Genomic DNA, 18259 nt, shown 5'->3' with positions numbered 1-18259 from the left:
TATGTGGTCTTTTTCTGACAAGCTTCTTTCACTTAGTATGATGCTTTCAAAGATCATCCGTGCCATACCATATATCAGTACTTCATTCTTCTGCCAAATCATATTCCATTGTGTGATATATCACATTTTTAAAACCCTTTCATTAGTAGATGGACAACACTTGTGTTTTTTGGCTCTCGCTCTAGTCAATGACCCTTTTTCTACATTTTGGACCTTATCACCTACAATACAGTACCCCTGAATTCCCAGTGTTAGTCATTTCTGATCACTGCCTGCCATTGCTTTTTTTTTTTTTATTTCTCTCCCCTCCCCCCCCCAGTTGTCTGTTCTCTGTGTCCATTTTTCTGCCTGTTTTTCTTTGTCTGCGGCATGGGAATCGGTGTTTCTTTTGTTGCGTCATCTTGTTGTGTCAGCTCTCCGTGTGGGCTGTCATTCCTGGGCAGGCTGCACTTTCTTTCTCAATGGGCGGCTCTCCTTATGGGGCACGCTCCTTGCGCGTGGGGCTCCCCTATGCGGGGGCACTCCTGCGTGGCAGGGCATTCCTTGTGCGCATCAGCACTGCGCATGGGCCAGCTCCACATGGGCCAGGGAGGCGTGGGGTTTGAACCGCGGGCCTCCCATGTGGTAGACGGACGCCCTAACCACTGGGCCAAGTCCGCTTCACTCCCGTGGCTTTTTAGCACTTTGCTTTTAATACAGACAGGTAAGGTTCACCAGACATTTGAAGAAAAATAGGCTGTGAATGAGTCACCAAAAGAAATGAAGAAAAAAAGACAATGCACGGCACCTTCAGTTTTTTAACAGAAAAATTTCCTACCTAAAAAGCCATAACCAGCAGCATTATCAAATAGGAGGGTATAACAGAGATGTTATCGAGACACAAGGTCAAAAACATTTGCTTTCCATGAACTATTTTTTCTCAGGAAGCCCAGAAAAAAATGAGGGAGTAACGAAAAAAGTAAAAGTTGTTGCTTCTCGGGAAGAGGGGAATCCTTAGGATGATGAGAAGGAACTTCCAGGGATAGCAGTGGTGCAGCAGTCCAAGAGTTCACCCAGGGAAGCTGGGAGCAGTAGGGCAGAGCCCCAGGAGGGATATCCCCAAAGAAACAAGGGAGCTACTTACTGTGACCTAATCAGAGGAGTTTGACAGCTGGGACAGAGAAGTTTCCAGCTATCTAGTAACACATCGAAAACTAAACAAATGAAAAAAGAGGCAATTTACAACACCAGAGAAAACATTGTCTCCTTTAGAAAAATAACTCAAGTATACCGTGTTGTTCACTGGTGCACAGTCTTCATATAGGAATGATCATGTAAGCACCTATTATTTTTTAAAAATGAATATAGGTCTTTTGGAAGAATAAGGGAGGAAAATTACATGGGTGGGAGAGAGTTGGAGTGAAAGAGGAGTGAAAGACCCTCATCTTTCACTGTAGTAGAAAATAACTTAAAGTAGAAATATCAACAAATTGCAACATAAGAATGTCACTTAGAATAGGGAAGTAAGTGGCAGGAAAAAAAAATGTGGGTTTAGGAGAGGTGGGAAGGGAGGATTCCTGTTTTTCAGTGTAAACCTTATATTGTATGACTTTTACACTACGTACATTAATTGCTTTGTAAATTCAATTGTCGTTTTCAAGATAAAGGAACCAGAACTGAAAAGATTAGTGAGAACTATGAGAAACTAACAATTTAATTTAAGTAAATAAAATGGAACCATTGATGAGGAACGATTATCTTCTTTACTGTCAGAAGATACATAAAAAAAGAAAAGAAAAAATTATTACCAACACACACACACATGCAGAAACACAATAGTCCAAATCGGAAAAGTGTATGAACCAAGGCACATAACAAATTCATATGGGGAATTTTCAACTAATAAACTTCCAGGGGTTTCAGATTCTTATGTGCATTGCATATATAGTTGGGGGTCACGATGCTTGATTCTTTCACTTTATTTAGTGGTTTTTCAAAATAATGAAAAGTAATGAATTGGTTGCTTAGCATCCTCCAAAACTGATGGAGTTTTCTTTCTACGTATCATTATATATGCATGAATTTTATATACATGATTTGTTTTAGCCCACTAAAGTTATTGTTATTGATTCTAAAATATTAGTAAGAGGCTCTAGCTTGGTCCTGACTTCTTTTTTTTATTATTATTATTATTTTAGATTCATTGATCATACAAAATGTTACATCAAAAAATATAAGAGGTTCCCATGTACCCTACTCCCCACACCCTCCTCTCTTCCCACATCAAGAACTTCTTTCATTAGTGTAATCTGACTTCTTTTGTCTCAACAAAGAAGTCTTTGAGAGCTTCTTTGAGTGGATTATCTTGGGCAGTTCCCAGGATTGGAGTTCCCAGACATAATTCCTTCAGTGGGAAATTATATCTAGTGATCATTATCTGAGAGCTAGGGGAGCTGATTGCTCTGGGTAAGTCAGTGTATCTAGAAATTTTATGTTCCTTCTTTTTCGAAATATAAAAATCTATCATCAGTTCTTATTTTAGACTTCAAACCAAATTCAGGACTACAGGATTTTTACTTGACTTCTTTGGGCATCTTTATGCATTTGTTTTTCTTCTATGCTAAAAATTCTAGTTGCCAATCTTACCAACATACGTTCTTATTCCTTATACCACAACACACACTCAACTCAGAATAACAATACCAATATTATCACCAGCTTTTTCATTATAGAAAAGTTTAAAATCCTTTTGAAAATAAGGAATTTTTAATAACATTTGACAAAACATTAGGAAATGGAATTCAGAAATATATAAAAATCACCTCAAAGTTTTTTCAAATGAATAAAAAACTATGGTAAATTTAATAAGTACTTAAACATACAAAAGTTGAAAGCATGCATCTCCAGCAGATCCACACTACAAGAAATGTTCCAAGGTGTCCATTAGGCAGAAGGAACAAGATGCCAGTGAGAAATCTAGATCAGTACAAAAGAATCAACAGCACTGGAAATGGTTTATACATGAGTCAATATATAAGATACGTTTCTTCTTTTAAAATTTCTTCTAAAGGTGATCATTTTTTAAAATAACAACAAACTACTGTGGGGTTTATAACATATAAATTTAATGTGTTTAACAATAGTAGCATAAAAAGGTGAGATGGAAGTAAGTAGAAAGATACTATATTAAAGGACTTATACCATACATGAAGTGGTATAATGCCTCTACCAACAGAGATAAGTTAAAATTTTATACTACATGGAAGTGGATGTGTCTCAAGCAATTGGGCTCACAATTACCATATAGAAGGTCCCGGGTTCGACATCCAGGGTTGCCTGGTTAGGTCAAGCTCTCCCACGCGATGAGCTGGCCCACGCATACTGATGGCCCATGATAGAATGCAAAAAAATTTATACTACATGGAGCATGTGGCTCAAGCGATTGGGCTCCCATCTACCATGTTGGAGGTCCAGGATTGAATTTCTGGGGTCTCCACATGAATGCAAGCTAACCTACACAGGGAGCTGGCCCAAGCAGAGTGCTGGCCAGCACAAGAGTGCTGGCCCATACAGCAAGGTGACCCAAGCAAAGAGCTAGCGCAGCAAGATGATGCAACAAAAAGAAACGAAGAGAAGAGACAATAGGAGGCACAGCAGACCAGGGAGCTGAGGTGGTGCAAGGGATTGAGCACCTTCTTTCCAGTCCAGAAGGTCCCAGGATTGTTTCCCAGTGCCACTTAAAGAGAAGAAAAGAAGACACAGAAGAACACATAGCAAATGGACAAGGAAAGTAGACAATGTGGGGGAGTAGGAAATAAATATATCTTCAAAAAAATATTTATACTATAAACCCCAAAGCAACAACTAAAATTATAAAAAACTAAGTCATAGCTAATAACTCATATAAGGAGATGATATAGGATTAAAGGACACTTTAAACATTTATCCAAAAGAAGGCAGAAAGAGTGAAAAAAACGATAACAAAGAACAGAGAGGAAAAACGGAAATAAATTGCATCATAAACATATCAATAAGCACATGAATATTAATAGTCTAAAGACCTTAAATAAATGGCAGAGATGATAACATTGGATAAAAATTGAGACCCAACTATATGGCCAAGAAGAACTTCACTTTAAAGATGACACATAAAAGTTAAAAGTAAAAGGGTAGAAAAAGATGTCCCATGATAACACTAGTCAAAAGAAAGCCACAGTGTTTATATTAGTATCAGACAAAGAACACTGACAGAGATAAGGTCATTTAATAAAAAGGGACAATTAATCAAAAGGCTGCAACTAGTCTAAACGCCATGTGTGCAATTACTAATAGAGCTTCAAAACACAACAGCAAAAATGAATACAACTGCAAGGAAATATAATCGAATGCACAGTTAAAAGTCAGTGATTTCAATATCCTCTCTTAGAAATTGATGCAAAAGCAGCCAAGACTTGAGCTACACTATCCACCAACTTGACTTGAGTGATCTTTATAGAACACTGCATGCAAACATACCTGAATAAACATTCTCAAGTACATCTGTAACAATAATCAGAATTGGCCCTATTTTGAGCCATAAAACAAGCCTCAATAAATTCAGAAGGACCATAATGGAATTAGATTGAAAATCAATAATAGAGAGTTCCCTGAAAACTTGGAAAATATTAACACACATCTAAAACATGTTAAAGAAGAAATCAAAAGGGAAATTATGACTTATTTTGAACTGGATGAAAATGAAACCACAACATCTGAACTTGCGGGATGCAACTAAAGCAGTATTTAGAGGAAGATTTAAAGCACCCAATATCTATAACAGGAAATAAAATGATCTCCAAACAATGGATTTAGCTTCTTTATCAAGAAACTAGAAAAGAGCAAATCAAATCCATAATAAGCAGAAAAAAAGAAAATAATATAGATTGCGTAGAAATCAATGTGATCACAAACATAAAAACAATAGAGAATTATCAGAACAATAAAACTTAAAAACCTCTAGTCATAGATATCAGGAAAATAAGAGAGAATATACAAATTACCATTATTGGAATGAGAGATGTGAAATCTCTAACAGCTCTGTGGTTATTGAAAAGGATGATAAAGGAATATGAAAAACAACTTTATGTGGAGTGGATTTGGCTCAATGAATAGAGTGTCCACCTACCACATGGGAGGTCCAGGGTTCAAACCCAGGGCCTCCTGACCCGTGTGATGAGCTGGTCCACGTACAATGCTGATGCATGCAAAGAGTGCCGTGCCATGCAGGGGTATCCCCCACGTAAGGGAGCCCCACAGCAAGGAGTGCACCCCGTAAGGAGAGCCACCCAGTGCAAGAAAAGTGCAACCTGTCCAGGAGTGGCGCTGCACACATGGAGAGCTGACACAGCAAGATGACACAACAAAAAGAGACAGAGATTCCTGGTGCCGCTGACAAGAATATAAGTGGACACAGAAGAATACACAGCAAATGGAAACAGAGAGTAGACAACTGGTGGGGAGGGCCAGGAAAGGGGAGAGAAATAAATAAAAAATAAATCTTTAAAACAAAAACTTTATGTAATAGATTTGACAGCTTAGATAGAAGAGACAAATTCCTAGAGTGCCACAAATGACCCAAATCACTGAAGGATAACCTGATTTGCCCTATACATATTAAGAAATTGTAATTACATAGAAATATTCCCAAAAAAGAACTCCAGGCTGAGATGGCTTCTCTGGGGAATTCCGCTGAATATTTAAGGAATAAATAATACCAAATTTATGGAAACTTTTCCAAAAAATGTTGAAGAGGAAGGACTACTTCCCAACCCAGAATTGCCTTAATACTAAAATGAGAAAAAGGGAAGCAGATTTGGCCCAGTGGTTAGGGCATCCACCTACCAAATGGGAGGTCCGCGGTTCAAACCCCGCGCCTCCTTGACCCGTGTGGAGCTGGCCCATGTGCAGTGTTGATGCACGCAAGGAGTGCCGTGCCATGCAGGGTGTCCCCCGCGTAGGGGAGCCCCACGCGCAAGGAGTGCACCCCACAAGGAGAGCAGCCCGGTGCGAAAGAAAGTGCAGCCTGCCCAGGAATGGTGCCGCACACACGGAGAGCTGACACAACAGATGACACAACCAAAAGAAACAGATTCCCAGTGCCGCTGATAAGGATAGAAGCAGTCACAGAAGAACACACAGCAAATGGACACAGAGAGCAGACAACTGGGGTATGGGGCAGGGAGAGAAAAAAAAAAAACTTAAAAAATAAATAAAAATAAAATGAGAAAAAGACAGGATAAGAAGAGAAACCTATAGACCAATACACGTTCTGAATTTTGACACCAATATGCATTATGATGCAAAATTATAAACAAGAGTTTAGCAATCTGGACCCAACAAAATATTAAAAGGGTAATGCATCATAACCAGAGGCTGTTTATCCTAGGAAAGAGGGATTGCCATAATATTCAAATATTCACAAATGTAATTCCCTATGTTAATAAACTTAAAAAGGAAAAAGCAATATGGTCATCTCAACAAACACAGAAAACACGTTTGCATAACTCCAACAGCCAATCCTGATAAAACCCTCAGTCTGCTAAGAATAGAAAGGAACTCCCTCAGGCTGATAAAGGGCATCTAGAAAAACCTCTCCCTTACATCAGACTTAATGCTGAGAGACTGAATGCTTTCAGCCTAAGATCAGGAGCTTGGCATGCTTTTACTACTTCTAGTCAACATTGTAGGTTTTAGCCAGTGAGAGCAGGCATAAACAGGCAAGCAAACAAATAACAAACAAAATGCATGTAGATTAGAAAAGAAGACATAAAATTATCTTTTTGCAGACGACATGGTTGTGTATGTAAAATATCCAATGGAATCTACAAAAACGCTATAAGAACTACTTGGTTGACAATTTCTTATAATTTTCAACTTAAATATAGTTTTGTGTTCAGTATTTTGTCAGAACTGCCAATGATGTTTATAAGAAATTGATATATATTTTTTCATATGGTACATGTATGAACAAATACTGTATAACACACATACTGCACTCCTAAATATTTACCTAGGCCAAAGAAAGCAAATATCTAGACAAGGACTTGTACACTCATGTTATGGCAACTTTTTTTGTAATCCATAACTGGAAAGAATTCAAGTATTCATCAGTCTGGAATTGATAACAAAGGTTAATTTACTCATATAATGGAATGCTGCTCATCAATAAAAAGTAAAGAAATATTTAAACACATAACAGCAAAGATTAATCTCAAAATAATTATGCTGACTGAAAAAACTAGAGGAAAAAATGCATATTGAATGATATTAGTAGTACAAAATTCGTGAAAATATAAACGAATCAATAGGGGCAGAAAGATGAGAACTTGCCAGTTGGGCAAGTTGGGAGGATGAATATACAACATTAAACTAGGAAATTTTTTTAAATCCTCTTTATTTTTATAACATATGTAAAACTTAAAATCTCCCATTTTACCCACTTTCAAGTGTACAATTCAATAGCATTAACTACATTCACAATATTGTATCATCAACATCCATTACTCCAATTTTTTCATCACCTCAAACAGAAACTCTGCACCCATTAAGCAATAAATTTCCCTTCCCACTCTGCCCCCTTGCCCTGTCACTGGTAACCTATAATCTACTGTCCATAATCTACTATCTCTCTCTATGTCTCTTTGCAACCTCAAAGATACTTTTTAATGTCATGGTGACATTCAATCCACTCAAAAAGGTGAATTGACAAAGCCATGTTAAATGTGAAAATTCAGGATACAAAATCAGAAGGAAATTTTCAAAAGGAAGGAAAATGGAAAAAAAAAACCACCTTAGTTTCTAGAACCCTGGTGACTTTTGTTTGTACAACCTTTTTGACTTTAGTTTTAACACATACTCAAAGATAGAAGATTTGAGATTATCATGCAAATGCTATCCACGCTTGCCCATTGTATTCTACCTCTCTTTTTTTTTCTCTGAAATTTTTCTTCTAATATTGTTTTAACAAGGTCTGACATCAAAGCATAGGGTAGGAGTTCTAATTTAAAAACCTGGGTCCTTTATTGTAATAAAAACTATCAAAGAAGCATTATCAGTAGAATTTGAAAAGAAAAAAAATCTAAGAATTAGCTTTTATTTTCTTCAGGGGAGAAAAGCAGAGTTTTATTTTACATCAATTTTTTTAAGCAAATCAATTTTATTGATACATATTAATAAACCATACAATCCCTCCAAAGTGTACAATTAATGGTATTTGGTATAATCACATAGTTCTCCATCAATTCAAACATTATTGAAACATTTTCCTTATGCCAATAATAATAATATTAATAAGGAAAAACCAAACACAAACTCATCATCTCTCAATCTCTCTATACATCTCTTGTTGAACATAGCTACTATTCTATTTCTATCTTTCTAGTTTATTCATATTTACATTTTGTATAGATGGAGCCAAACAATATGTAGGACCTTCTGTCTAGTTTCTTTCCCTTAGTATATTTCTTTTCTTTCCTTTACCCTTACTGGAAGATTGTTAATATATTACTATATATTACTGTCCATAGTTTGCTTTGGTAGTATTTTTGCCTGACATGAACATAACAGTAACATACATTTATTCAGTTTCAAAGAAAAACAGTCATATATAAGCAACATTACCACATCCATAATTCACATGAGGTTTCACTATACTATACGGTCCCATGTTAAATTTTTTAGCTTTCCTCTAGGAAGAGGCAGACCTTAGACTTTCGCTTTCAACCTGTCATACCCATATAGTAGCACTGCTAGTTACAAACACTATGATGTGCTTTCACCTTTTTCCATTCATTTCCGAAGATTAACTAACAACATTATTACCAATTTTGCACAGATTAATCTTCAGGATTCCATTCTCTAACCACATTCTATTTTCTGGTGACATATATTCTAACTATTAACTCCATGAGTTTACACAGTACATGTAGTTCATAATAGCACAATCATAGAGTAGTTGTCCTTTTGTGTCTGGCTTGCTTCGCTCAATATAATGTCCTCCAGGTTCATCCATGTTGTCATATGCTTCACGACTTCATTTCTTCTTACAGCTGCATAATATTCCATCATGTGAGTGCACCACAATGTTTATTCATTGACTGGTTGATGGACAACTGGGTTGTGTCCATCTTTTGGCAGTTGTGAATAACGCAGCTATGGACACTGGGATGCAGACCCCATTCATGTCACTGCTCTCAGCTAATAATTAGCTTATTATAGCAATATTTTATGTGCATGAGTCCCCAACAAATCTTCTAGCTTCTATTAAACAGTCATTTCTTGTGCCTGGGAGCCCCAGGCAGGGCTATGAAAAAAGAATTTCCCCACTGAACTGACTTTTTTTTAACACTATCCCATATATTCTTTGTCTTTTTATTTTTTCATTTTGGCAAATATCTCTTGAGCACCAATTTTGTGCTCGTATTTGTTTTAAGTGGTAGGAATTCAGCACCTAACAACATGCCAACAGAACTTGCTCGCAAGGAGTTCACCTTCCAGTTGGAGAAATGTACAGCAAATGAACATATTAATTTTGAAGAAGAAGAACTTCAAACAGAGTGAAACGCATTGAAAACAGTAACAGGAAGTTGGGGTAGGCGTGATGGTCAGAGGACTACTTTTTACCATCTTTGTCCTTCTTTAAGTTGGTACAACACCTAGGCTGGCAGTGTTTCTAAGGCAGTCTTCATTTTATAAAAATCTATGATCTCTTCTTCTAATTGTTTTCTCTCTTCTTCAAGTTTTATTGTCTCCTCTTGTTGGACTTTTTTAAGGTGCGCAAACTTGTCCTGTAGCTATGAAATAAATGTGCGATTGTGACTCAAAGCAAAGGGTGAGGGCAAATCCCTGGAACATGCTTATCTTTTCCCCTGGTTATTGTCCATCCATGAGGTAGGTTACAAACTTCAGGGAAACAGAAAAGCTTCAATAAAACAGCAGAAAGTGATTATAATTTCACGTGTTTCACAGGTTTTGATAACAATAATCTATTCAATACAAGCGTATCAGGCTTTCATTGAATGCTCAATCAATTAATAAGCAATAGTTTGTTGGGGGTTACTGATAACTAGCCATCATGCTTTGAAGGATACATGCTAACTGAGTCGGGACCCTGCCGCAATCCTTGGCAGCAGTGCTTTTGAAGATATGTACTGTTGTTCCATGATCCTTACTAATAAATCCATTTTGAGAAAATAGAAAGTAAAGCTAGGGAAAATGCATCTCTTTTTGTAAATAGGTGACTTAATCTGATAATGAGCTCCCTGTATCTTGGGTTCTCCCTTACTGTCTGCAGTGCCTGAAAGTTGGACCAAGTATGTTTGCTCACTTGAAGCCAATTCCCAAGGCCACGCATTCCAAGGCGCCGATCCTGGATTTTATTTTATTTTATTTTTTATTGGTTCTCCTGTAGCTGTATTTTTATTGTAAATTGCCTAGAATACATTTTGGAAGCAGGCGAGACATAGATATTGAATGAATCAATTTTACTAGTGGATAGGCTTACATATATTAAGGAGAATATTAATACTTGAAAGATGGTTATGTATTTTATTTGAGGAATAAATATACTCCCCATTTTTCTTGATATGGAAGATGGAGTATAAGAAAACTGAATGCCACTTATGCCTTATTAACTCATCTAGAGGAATATTAATAAAGATGTACAAAACACTAAAACAATAGTTGAACAATATTTCTTAGTTATCTAAACAGGTAATATTCTCTTAGTATATATGTTTATCCAATCAACTCTATCAACTTATATATGAATATACATATACATATATCCAGATTCATATGTAAGGGAGAGTAAGGGGTGAATGCTTGTTCCACAAAAGCTTAATAAAATATATTTTTAATATCAGAGCTCTCTCAAATAGAATTTTGTAGTGTCTTGTGTTTGCAAAATTACCTTTGTATTAATGACTTCCTGTATTTCACTATAGTAATCATCTTTAAAATATCATCAGTTCTCTGTATGACTCACTAATCTTAAAAAAATCATCATCCTTATTGCTTGTTTCTAAAAACTACTTTCCTTAATATCTACGTTTAGAAATAACTCAATTAGGGACTGTCCTTTATTAATAAAGAGACCTAACAACCAATGGCAATATGTGATCTGTGATTGTTTCTTATTTAAAACCAAAGAGATAAAAGTGACAACTTGGTACCACTGGGGAGTTTGAATGTCTATTGGATATTAATGATATTATGGAATTACTATTAATTTTTACTTGTGATATGGCTAATGTGGGTAGGTAGAAGACTGTCCTTACTCAGCCAACACACACGGAAGTACCTAGGATTAAAGTGTCATACGCCCTGCAATTTACTCTCCAGTGGTGCAGGGGAAAAGAAGCTCCTGTGTCTCAGTGTGTTTCCACATACACACACACACATCAGGCACATATGCAAATATACACACATAGAGATAAATAAAGCAAAATAGTAATTCTTGAATTTAGGTGGAGGAATACGAGTGTGTACTCCAAGCTCATCTTTTCTGTTTGACAGATGAAAATTGGGGGAAAAAACAATGAAAGTATAAGTGTGTAACTCTTGTGATATTGTTAGTTTGTAGAAAAAGATGTAAAAATTGTATAAGCTTAGAAGCCAGCAACTAATCTACTAACCCAATTTAGTTTGACAAATAGTGCTTAGTATTTAAATGTGTAAATAATATTCCTTTTTCCCAATTTGCCTGCCATGTGTGTCTTGAAGAGGTTCTAAATTAAAATCTACAGTCAAAGAACAATGTTCCTTGACTTCTTTTTTCCTTACTCTCTGTAATGGGGTTATGAAAGTCAGGAAACTGCTTTGGGTAGAATCAACATGGACATATCAATTTATGTTTGTTTATTTTCTCACAAAATCATGACGAATAATATGAATATCATTTGAGAGGACCATGCTCTCCTGTCAATTTGAAATGCAACTTTATCATATTACCATATTAAATTTCCATATGAGTTTTATTTCTGGACTCCCTGTTCGTTCCCTTCCTCCCTTCCTTCCTCTCTCCCTCCCTCCCTTCCTTTCTTTCTTTCTGTTGGAAACTGAGGCACAGCAGCCTCACAAAGAGAGACGTGCTGTCTCCATGGCTACCCTTGCAACCTAAGGAATGCAGTAATTAAGAGTTCCCGACAAATGGGATGAAGCTGTTAAAGGCTGAAAGAAAAGATGAGCACATACTTTTTGTAGTGAATGGAACACTTAGACTTTGTACCTTGAGATAAGATTTTTTCAAATTCCTTAGACTATAGGTAATGCTGCTTGTCATCACGTAGGGTACATGTTCCTGCTTGTTGTCACGTAGACTGGGTATATAGAGAGCCCCTCGTAAACAATAAAGGAGTCTGAGAAGTTATTACTCACAGACCCCCTGATCCCAGCTCTCTTGCTTGTTCTTGCTCTTTGTTTCTTTCCCCCTTTTCTCTTTCTTTCATTCCTGATACCCTTTGGGTCCAAATCTCCAATACATTCTTTCTTTTTTATAAAAGGGAGTAAAGGGTTTATTAAGAAACAAAAACACAAGAAAAGTACATGGTCTGAGGCATGGACCACGGGCATGATGCAGAATGAGATGCACTGTAACTGGGCTGTAATAACACATTTTATACATTTACAATCTTCAGGTAAGGAAGGCCTTCATAGAGCAATACAAAGAATTGCAACATTTGTAATTGACAGAAATAGTGCATTAGACCATGTCAAAGTATAAAACTTCTATGCAACAAAGGACATTGTGAATTAAGGTAAAAGACAGGAGACAAATTAGGAGGGTTATTGCAAAATTTATAAAACAAAAGAACAGTATAATATATAAAGAAATGCAAACCATAAGAGAAAGTCTAACAGGAAAATACTGTGGACAAATAGACAATTCTCTGAAAAAATACAAATAAAAAATTAAAGCATGAAAACATGATGAGCTCATTTACAAGCTCTTTATTAATGAGGGATATATTAAAACATATCAATTTTTTTGATATTTGAAAATTTTAAGGCTTGGGCTTGAATTTTGGCTGATCCATCTGCTAGCTATGCTTGGAAAGTGTACTTTACATCTGTGAGCCTCTACTGTCCTTGTCAGTCAGAGTTGCTGATTACTTACCATATTAAAAGCATTCCATTGTTCCTTTTCTGAGCAAGTATTTCCCTATCACCTTGTTCTCCATGGATGCCCTAGCGGAGAAATAGAAAAATGTAAATGGTTTCTTTGTTTTCTGTTTGCTTCCTAGTTTGGGTTTAAGTCCTTAAGAGACACAGCTATGCTTCCCGTTCTGGGATGCCAAAAGATACTTTTGTATAATTCCAAACTTTTCCCTTCATATCTAAATTAATGGAATTTCTGTGATTTACAGTTTGGCTGTCCCTGACTGAGAAGTCTGGTCAACTACTGCACCTAATCGCCATCTTGCTTCTTTAAAAAAGAAAGTCCAAGTTCCAATTTACCTACTGGTAAGGGGAGAAATGTGCCCTCCAAATAGATCTGTTGAGGTCCTAATCCCTAGTACCTCAGGAGGTGATCTTATTTGAAGATAGGACATTACAAATGGAATTAGGATGGTTAAAATGAGGCCATACTATTACTGATGTTTAGTGCATGTAGAAGTTTTAATTAAATTGACTGTGAATGTGTGGAAATGGATAAAGTTGATGGGAACACATTATAGTGAGTAGCAGCTGGCTTATAAATGGGATTGAGGCTGAAAAGGATAGTCTAGGGATGTAAATGTCAATTGAAAGTATGGAATGCAATGAATGTCCCATGATGATGAAAGAGGTTGATATGGGAGGAGTGGGGTGAAGGAGTGGGAGGTATATGGGGACTTCATATTTTTTTTATTGTAACATTTAAAAATAACAAAGAGAAAAAAAAAGAAAATATGGAAGAGAATAATCTAGGGTCTGAATATCACAGTGAACCCAGAGGTGGATGAGAATAGTTGTTGAAGGTACAGATGCAAGAGTGCCCTCTTTGAGCTAGAGCAGATGTACGTCACTCTTGCACGGTAGTGGAAATGTGGATAAGCATCTGAAAAATACAATTGGTATGACCTATGGACCATGGTTAACAGCAATACTGTAATATTCTTGCATCAATGCCAAAGATGTACTGTATTGATAATGGGGGAGGTATGGAAAAAGTGTGTCAAATGTATACTATGGACCATGGATAGTGGTAATAGTCTGATTCAGTTATCGGTACCAAATATTCCGTCACAACATGGTGTGTTGGTGAAATGATGTTGTCTGGGAATTCTACACATGCACAGGATTGTTTTGTAAGATCACAACTTCTGTAATAAAAAATATTTTTAAAAATTAAGGTAAATAGGGAAGCGGACTTGGCCCAGTGGTTAGGGAGTCGATCGACCACATGGGAGGTCCGTGGTTCAAACCCGGGGCCTCCTTGACCCGTGTGGAGCTGGCCCATGCGCAGTGCTGATACACACAAGGAGTGCCGTGCCATGCAGGGGCGTCCCCCGCATAGGGGCTGCCCCATGCACAAGAGTGCACCCTGTAAGGAAAGCCACCCAGTGCAAAGGAAAGTGCAGCCTGCCCAGGAATGGTGCCGCACACATGGAGAACTGACGCAGTAAGACGACACAACAAAAAGAGACACAGATTTCTGTGCCGTGGACAACAACAGAAGCGGACAGAGAACATGCAGCAAAATGGACACAGAGAATGGACAACTCCCGGGGGGGCGGGGCGAGAAATAAATAAAAATAAATCTTAAAAAAAAGTTAAGGTAAATAGAATTATTTGGAAAAGCAAAATAAAAATGAGGTCATGAGGTCATACTAGAGTGGGGTTCATCTTTAATTCAATAGGATGGATGTCCTTATAAGACAGGGAGAGGAGGCACAGATGGACACAGAGAAAACAGCCATGTAATGATAGAGGCAGAGATTGAGTTCTGACACAAACCAAGGAACACCAAAGATTACCGGACATGTACAGAAGCCAAGAAAAGGCATGGAATAGATTCTTCCTTACACACTTCAGAATAGCATGTCCCTTTTGACACCTGACTTCAGACTGCTGGCCTCCAGACCTGTGAGACAATAAATGCTATTGTTTTGAGCCCCAGGTTGTGGTTCTTTCTGATGGTGGCTCTAGGGAACTAAGACCCCCTACTAAAACTCAATTTTCTTAAACTGAACAGCACGTATACTCGAGAGAGAGATTTATGTTCCAAATATATTCATCCACCAAAAACTTATTTATGGTGAATAATTTAGAAGTCACGAATAGCCTCTTTTTGTATTTTCTTGGAAACAGAATGGAATGAAGTGAACAAGGAATACACTTAATTCACCAACTAAAAGTTCTCTAGTTACTTAAGGCTTGCATTAGTCAACATTTACTTATTTGTAAACATGAAGAACATTCCTACTGTAGTAGGAATGGTAGAAATTAAGTGGCTCTTCGCACAAGTTGAAAGCTTGAATTTGTTATAATTAAACTTTATGATGAAAACTCAAATTATAAAGATGAAGGTAAGTACATTTTTTGAAATGATTTTTAGGACCCATTGAAATAATAAATTCTACAAGTACTCAAGAAAAAATAACATTATAGACTATAATTTTTAAAGGCACTGTTAAAAACATGTTAAATGACTAAGTTTTGAAGAACAGCAAGTGCTAAAAATGCCTTAACAAAACACTTGAGATTGAAGCCCCCAAATTTATAGGACACCTCCAAATGAGTACAAATTACATTAAACTAGCAGTACTTGCCTCTTTTTCAGCTTCTTTAAATGTAGTTTCTTGTTCCTTTACTCGCTGCATAAACCTCTGTTTCAACACTTCTTCCTCCATCTGATATTAATCATAAAACTCTTGCCTTTTGGTTTCGTAGATCTCTTGAAAACTAAACAGGTATTTTTATACTCTCATATTAATGTTTTAATATAAATAAACATATACAAACATGTCTATTTTGAATGTCAATTCCCACATAAGGTCATTTAGCATTATACTCTCATGTAGCAATGCAATATAGGGAACATTCTGTATCAGGAGACATAAAAAACAAGGTACTCTCTTTAACATAAGTTTATACTAAAGTATATAGGAGTATATATAAAGAGTGGTAGAATTTTGAAACACTTATATCAGTGATTTTTCTTGTTCCTATTCACTTTCTATTATATCACACACCTCCACATCTTTTGACAATAAAATTTGGGGAAACCTCTAATTTATGAGACTGTTCTCAAATAAATTTTACATAAAGCCAGGCATCTTTCCAAATGTCATTCAAAAGAGCCAGTTCAGTTTTGGTTATCTTCAAAGAACCATAACTGATACATCTGGATTGTCATGCACCGCCATAATTTACAGCATAAATCCTCTACCTCTCCAGTGTGGCTAGCCACATCTGCTCTCAAACTTTTTTCACTGGGCTTTCATAACATTATGTCACTGCTTTTCCTCTTTCCTCCAGGCAGCCCTTTGCAATATTCTTTGCCAATTTGGTGTGATCTTTCTCAATTGCCTTTTAGAGTCTTTATTTTATATTTATATTTCATATAAAAATAAAAAATATATTTATATGAAATTCATATAAAATAGAGCAAAATAATGTAGTTTTCTCTCAGATACATGTTTCTGCATACACTAAAATAAATGAGACCTTGTATTAGGCTGTTCCTAGGAGCTATCTGCATCTAAGTCGGAAGATGATTAAAAACCTAAAAGCCAGGATGCAAGAAATACAGTTATTCTCATTTCCAAACGATTCTGTCTCATGGTTGTGGGGGGAATCCTAAATTAGGCATTTGGTTGTCTTCACAAGACCCCCCACTCACCTGACTGGCTGGTTGTCTGGGCCCACATCTGTGAAGCCCATTGTAAGGAGTTTGGAGCACCCGTAACGTTCATAGTGTCGACTGCGGGTCTGTTCTTTCAAGTCTTCCATATTTGTACAAAGGAACATATCCTGGAGCTTCACAAAGTCACGGTGATTTTCATTTTCCACTAGTAAGAAAAATAATAAAACTATAACATACTTTATCAATCCCTGGCACTCAGTAAGTATTCTTGAATGAAAGCATGCATGAAAACCACATTTAAAATGAGAAACAACTAACAATTTCTTTGATTAATAATTAATCAGTTAATTTTAATGTACAATTTTTAGTTGTATTCTGTGTACCAATTATAACTACACTTCATTTATGGTCCAGGAAATTTTCTTTGAATGTATCACCTAGTGAATAAATGGGAAATAGCAAAATAGTATGTTATATTAGTAAAGGTTATATGTTTTCATTTATGATTATGTTAGTATCTTACAAAATACACTTAAGATACATTACAGAGACCTAACAGAGTATGTAATATAATTTCACTAAAGTAAATAATTTCACTACAGTGAATTTTTCTAATGCAAAGATGTTAACAAATGTGCATGCTTTATTTATCAAATTCTATTATACAATCCATATTTATGAGACTGCACTAGTCAATATTCAAATAACCAATAAATTCACATGTCTTTCTCTCATGTTTGTCATGTATAGGAGACAGAACACAAGAAATTATTGTATTATACATGATATTGTGACTAAATTATATATATATATAGTTCATGAAAAGATGTTAAGTTTTTAAGTGTGATTTTTTAATTTAAAATTTTCTAATAAGTTAATTTTTAAAACAAAATAATCTGGAATCCAGTATGGTTAGAGATAACCCATTCCCCATTAATTAGCATTATGGTATGTGAAACAAACAGTAAATTATTAATACTTCCTTTTATAATATTCCAACTTATCATAAAATTATATAAATAATAAAAATGTGAACAATCTAATTTACCTTTAGCCAAAGATAAATTACACTTATTTGGTATAGAAATAGTTGCTCATTCTTTTTTCTAGAGACCAGTTAAAAATGCTTTAAAAGCATCCTTTTGCTCAAATGTGGACTCCTTCTAAGGCGAACTAAGCATATAAATGCACTACATCCCACCCACCACTCCCAGGTGAGACCTGTCTCTTAGGGAAGAGCCAACCTAGAACCGAGGGATTATTACCAGGTAACCAACTAGCAATGCATTATTACCAAGCACCAACTAGCTACTAGCAATGCATTGGGAAAAAGACCATGACTAAAAGGAGGAAATATTAAATACAAATGAGTTTTTATGGCTAAGAGATTTCAAAGTGAGATGGGAGGTCATTCCAGAGATTATGCTTCTGCATATCTCAGCAGGATCTCAT

The 18259-nt window shown here is 36.2% G+C and overlaps 1 pseudogene; it reads right to left on the bottom strand.

Moving 5' to 3' along the window:
* Positions 1-9373: 9373 nt before the first annotated feature.
* Positions 9374-18259, bottom strand: part of LOC139437432 (septin-14-like) — a 158944-nt pseudogene continuing 150058 nt past the window's right edge.

This window comes from Dasypus novemcinctus, chromosome 23 (assembly GCF_030445035.2).
Source record: "Dasypus novemcinctus isolate mDasNov1 chromosome 23, mDasNov1.1.hap2, whole genome shotgun sequence".
NCBI lineage: Eukaryota > Metazoa > Chordata > Mammalia > Cingulata > Dasypodidae > Dasypus > Dasypus novemcinctus.
Note: the sequence above shows the minus strand (reverse complement) of the source record. Positions and strands in the feature narration are given on the sequence as shown.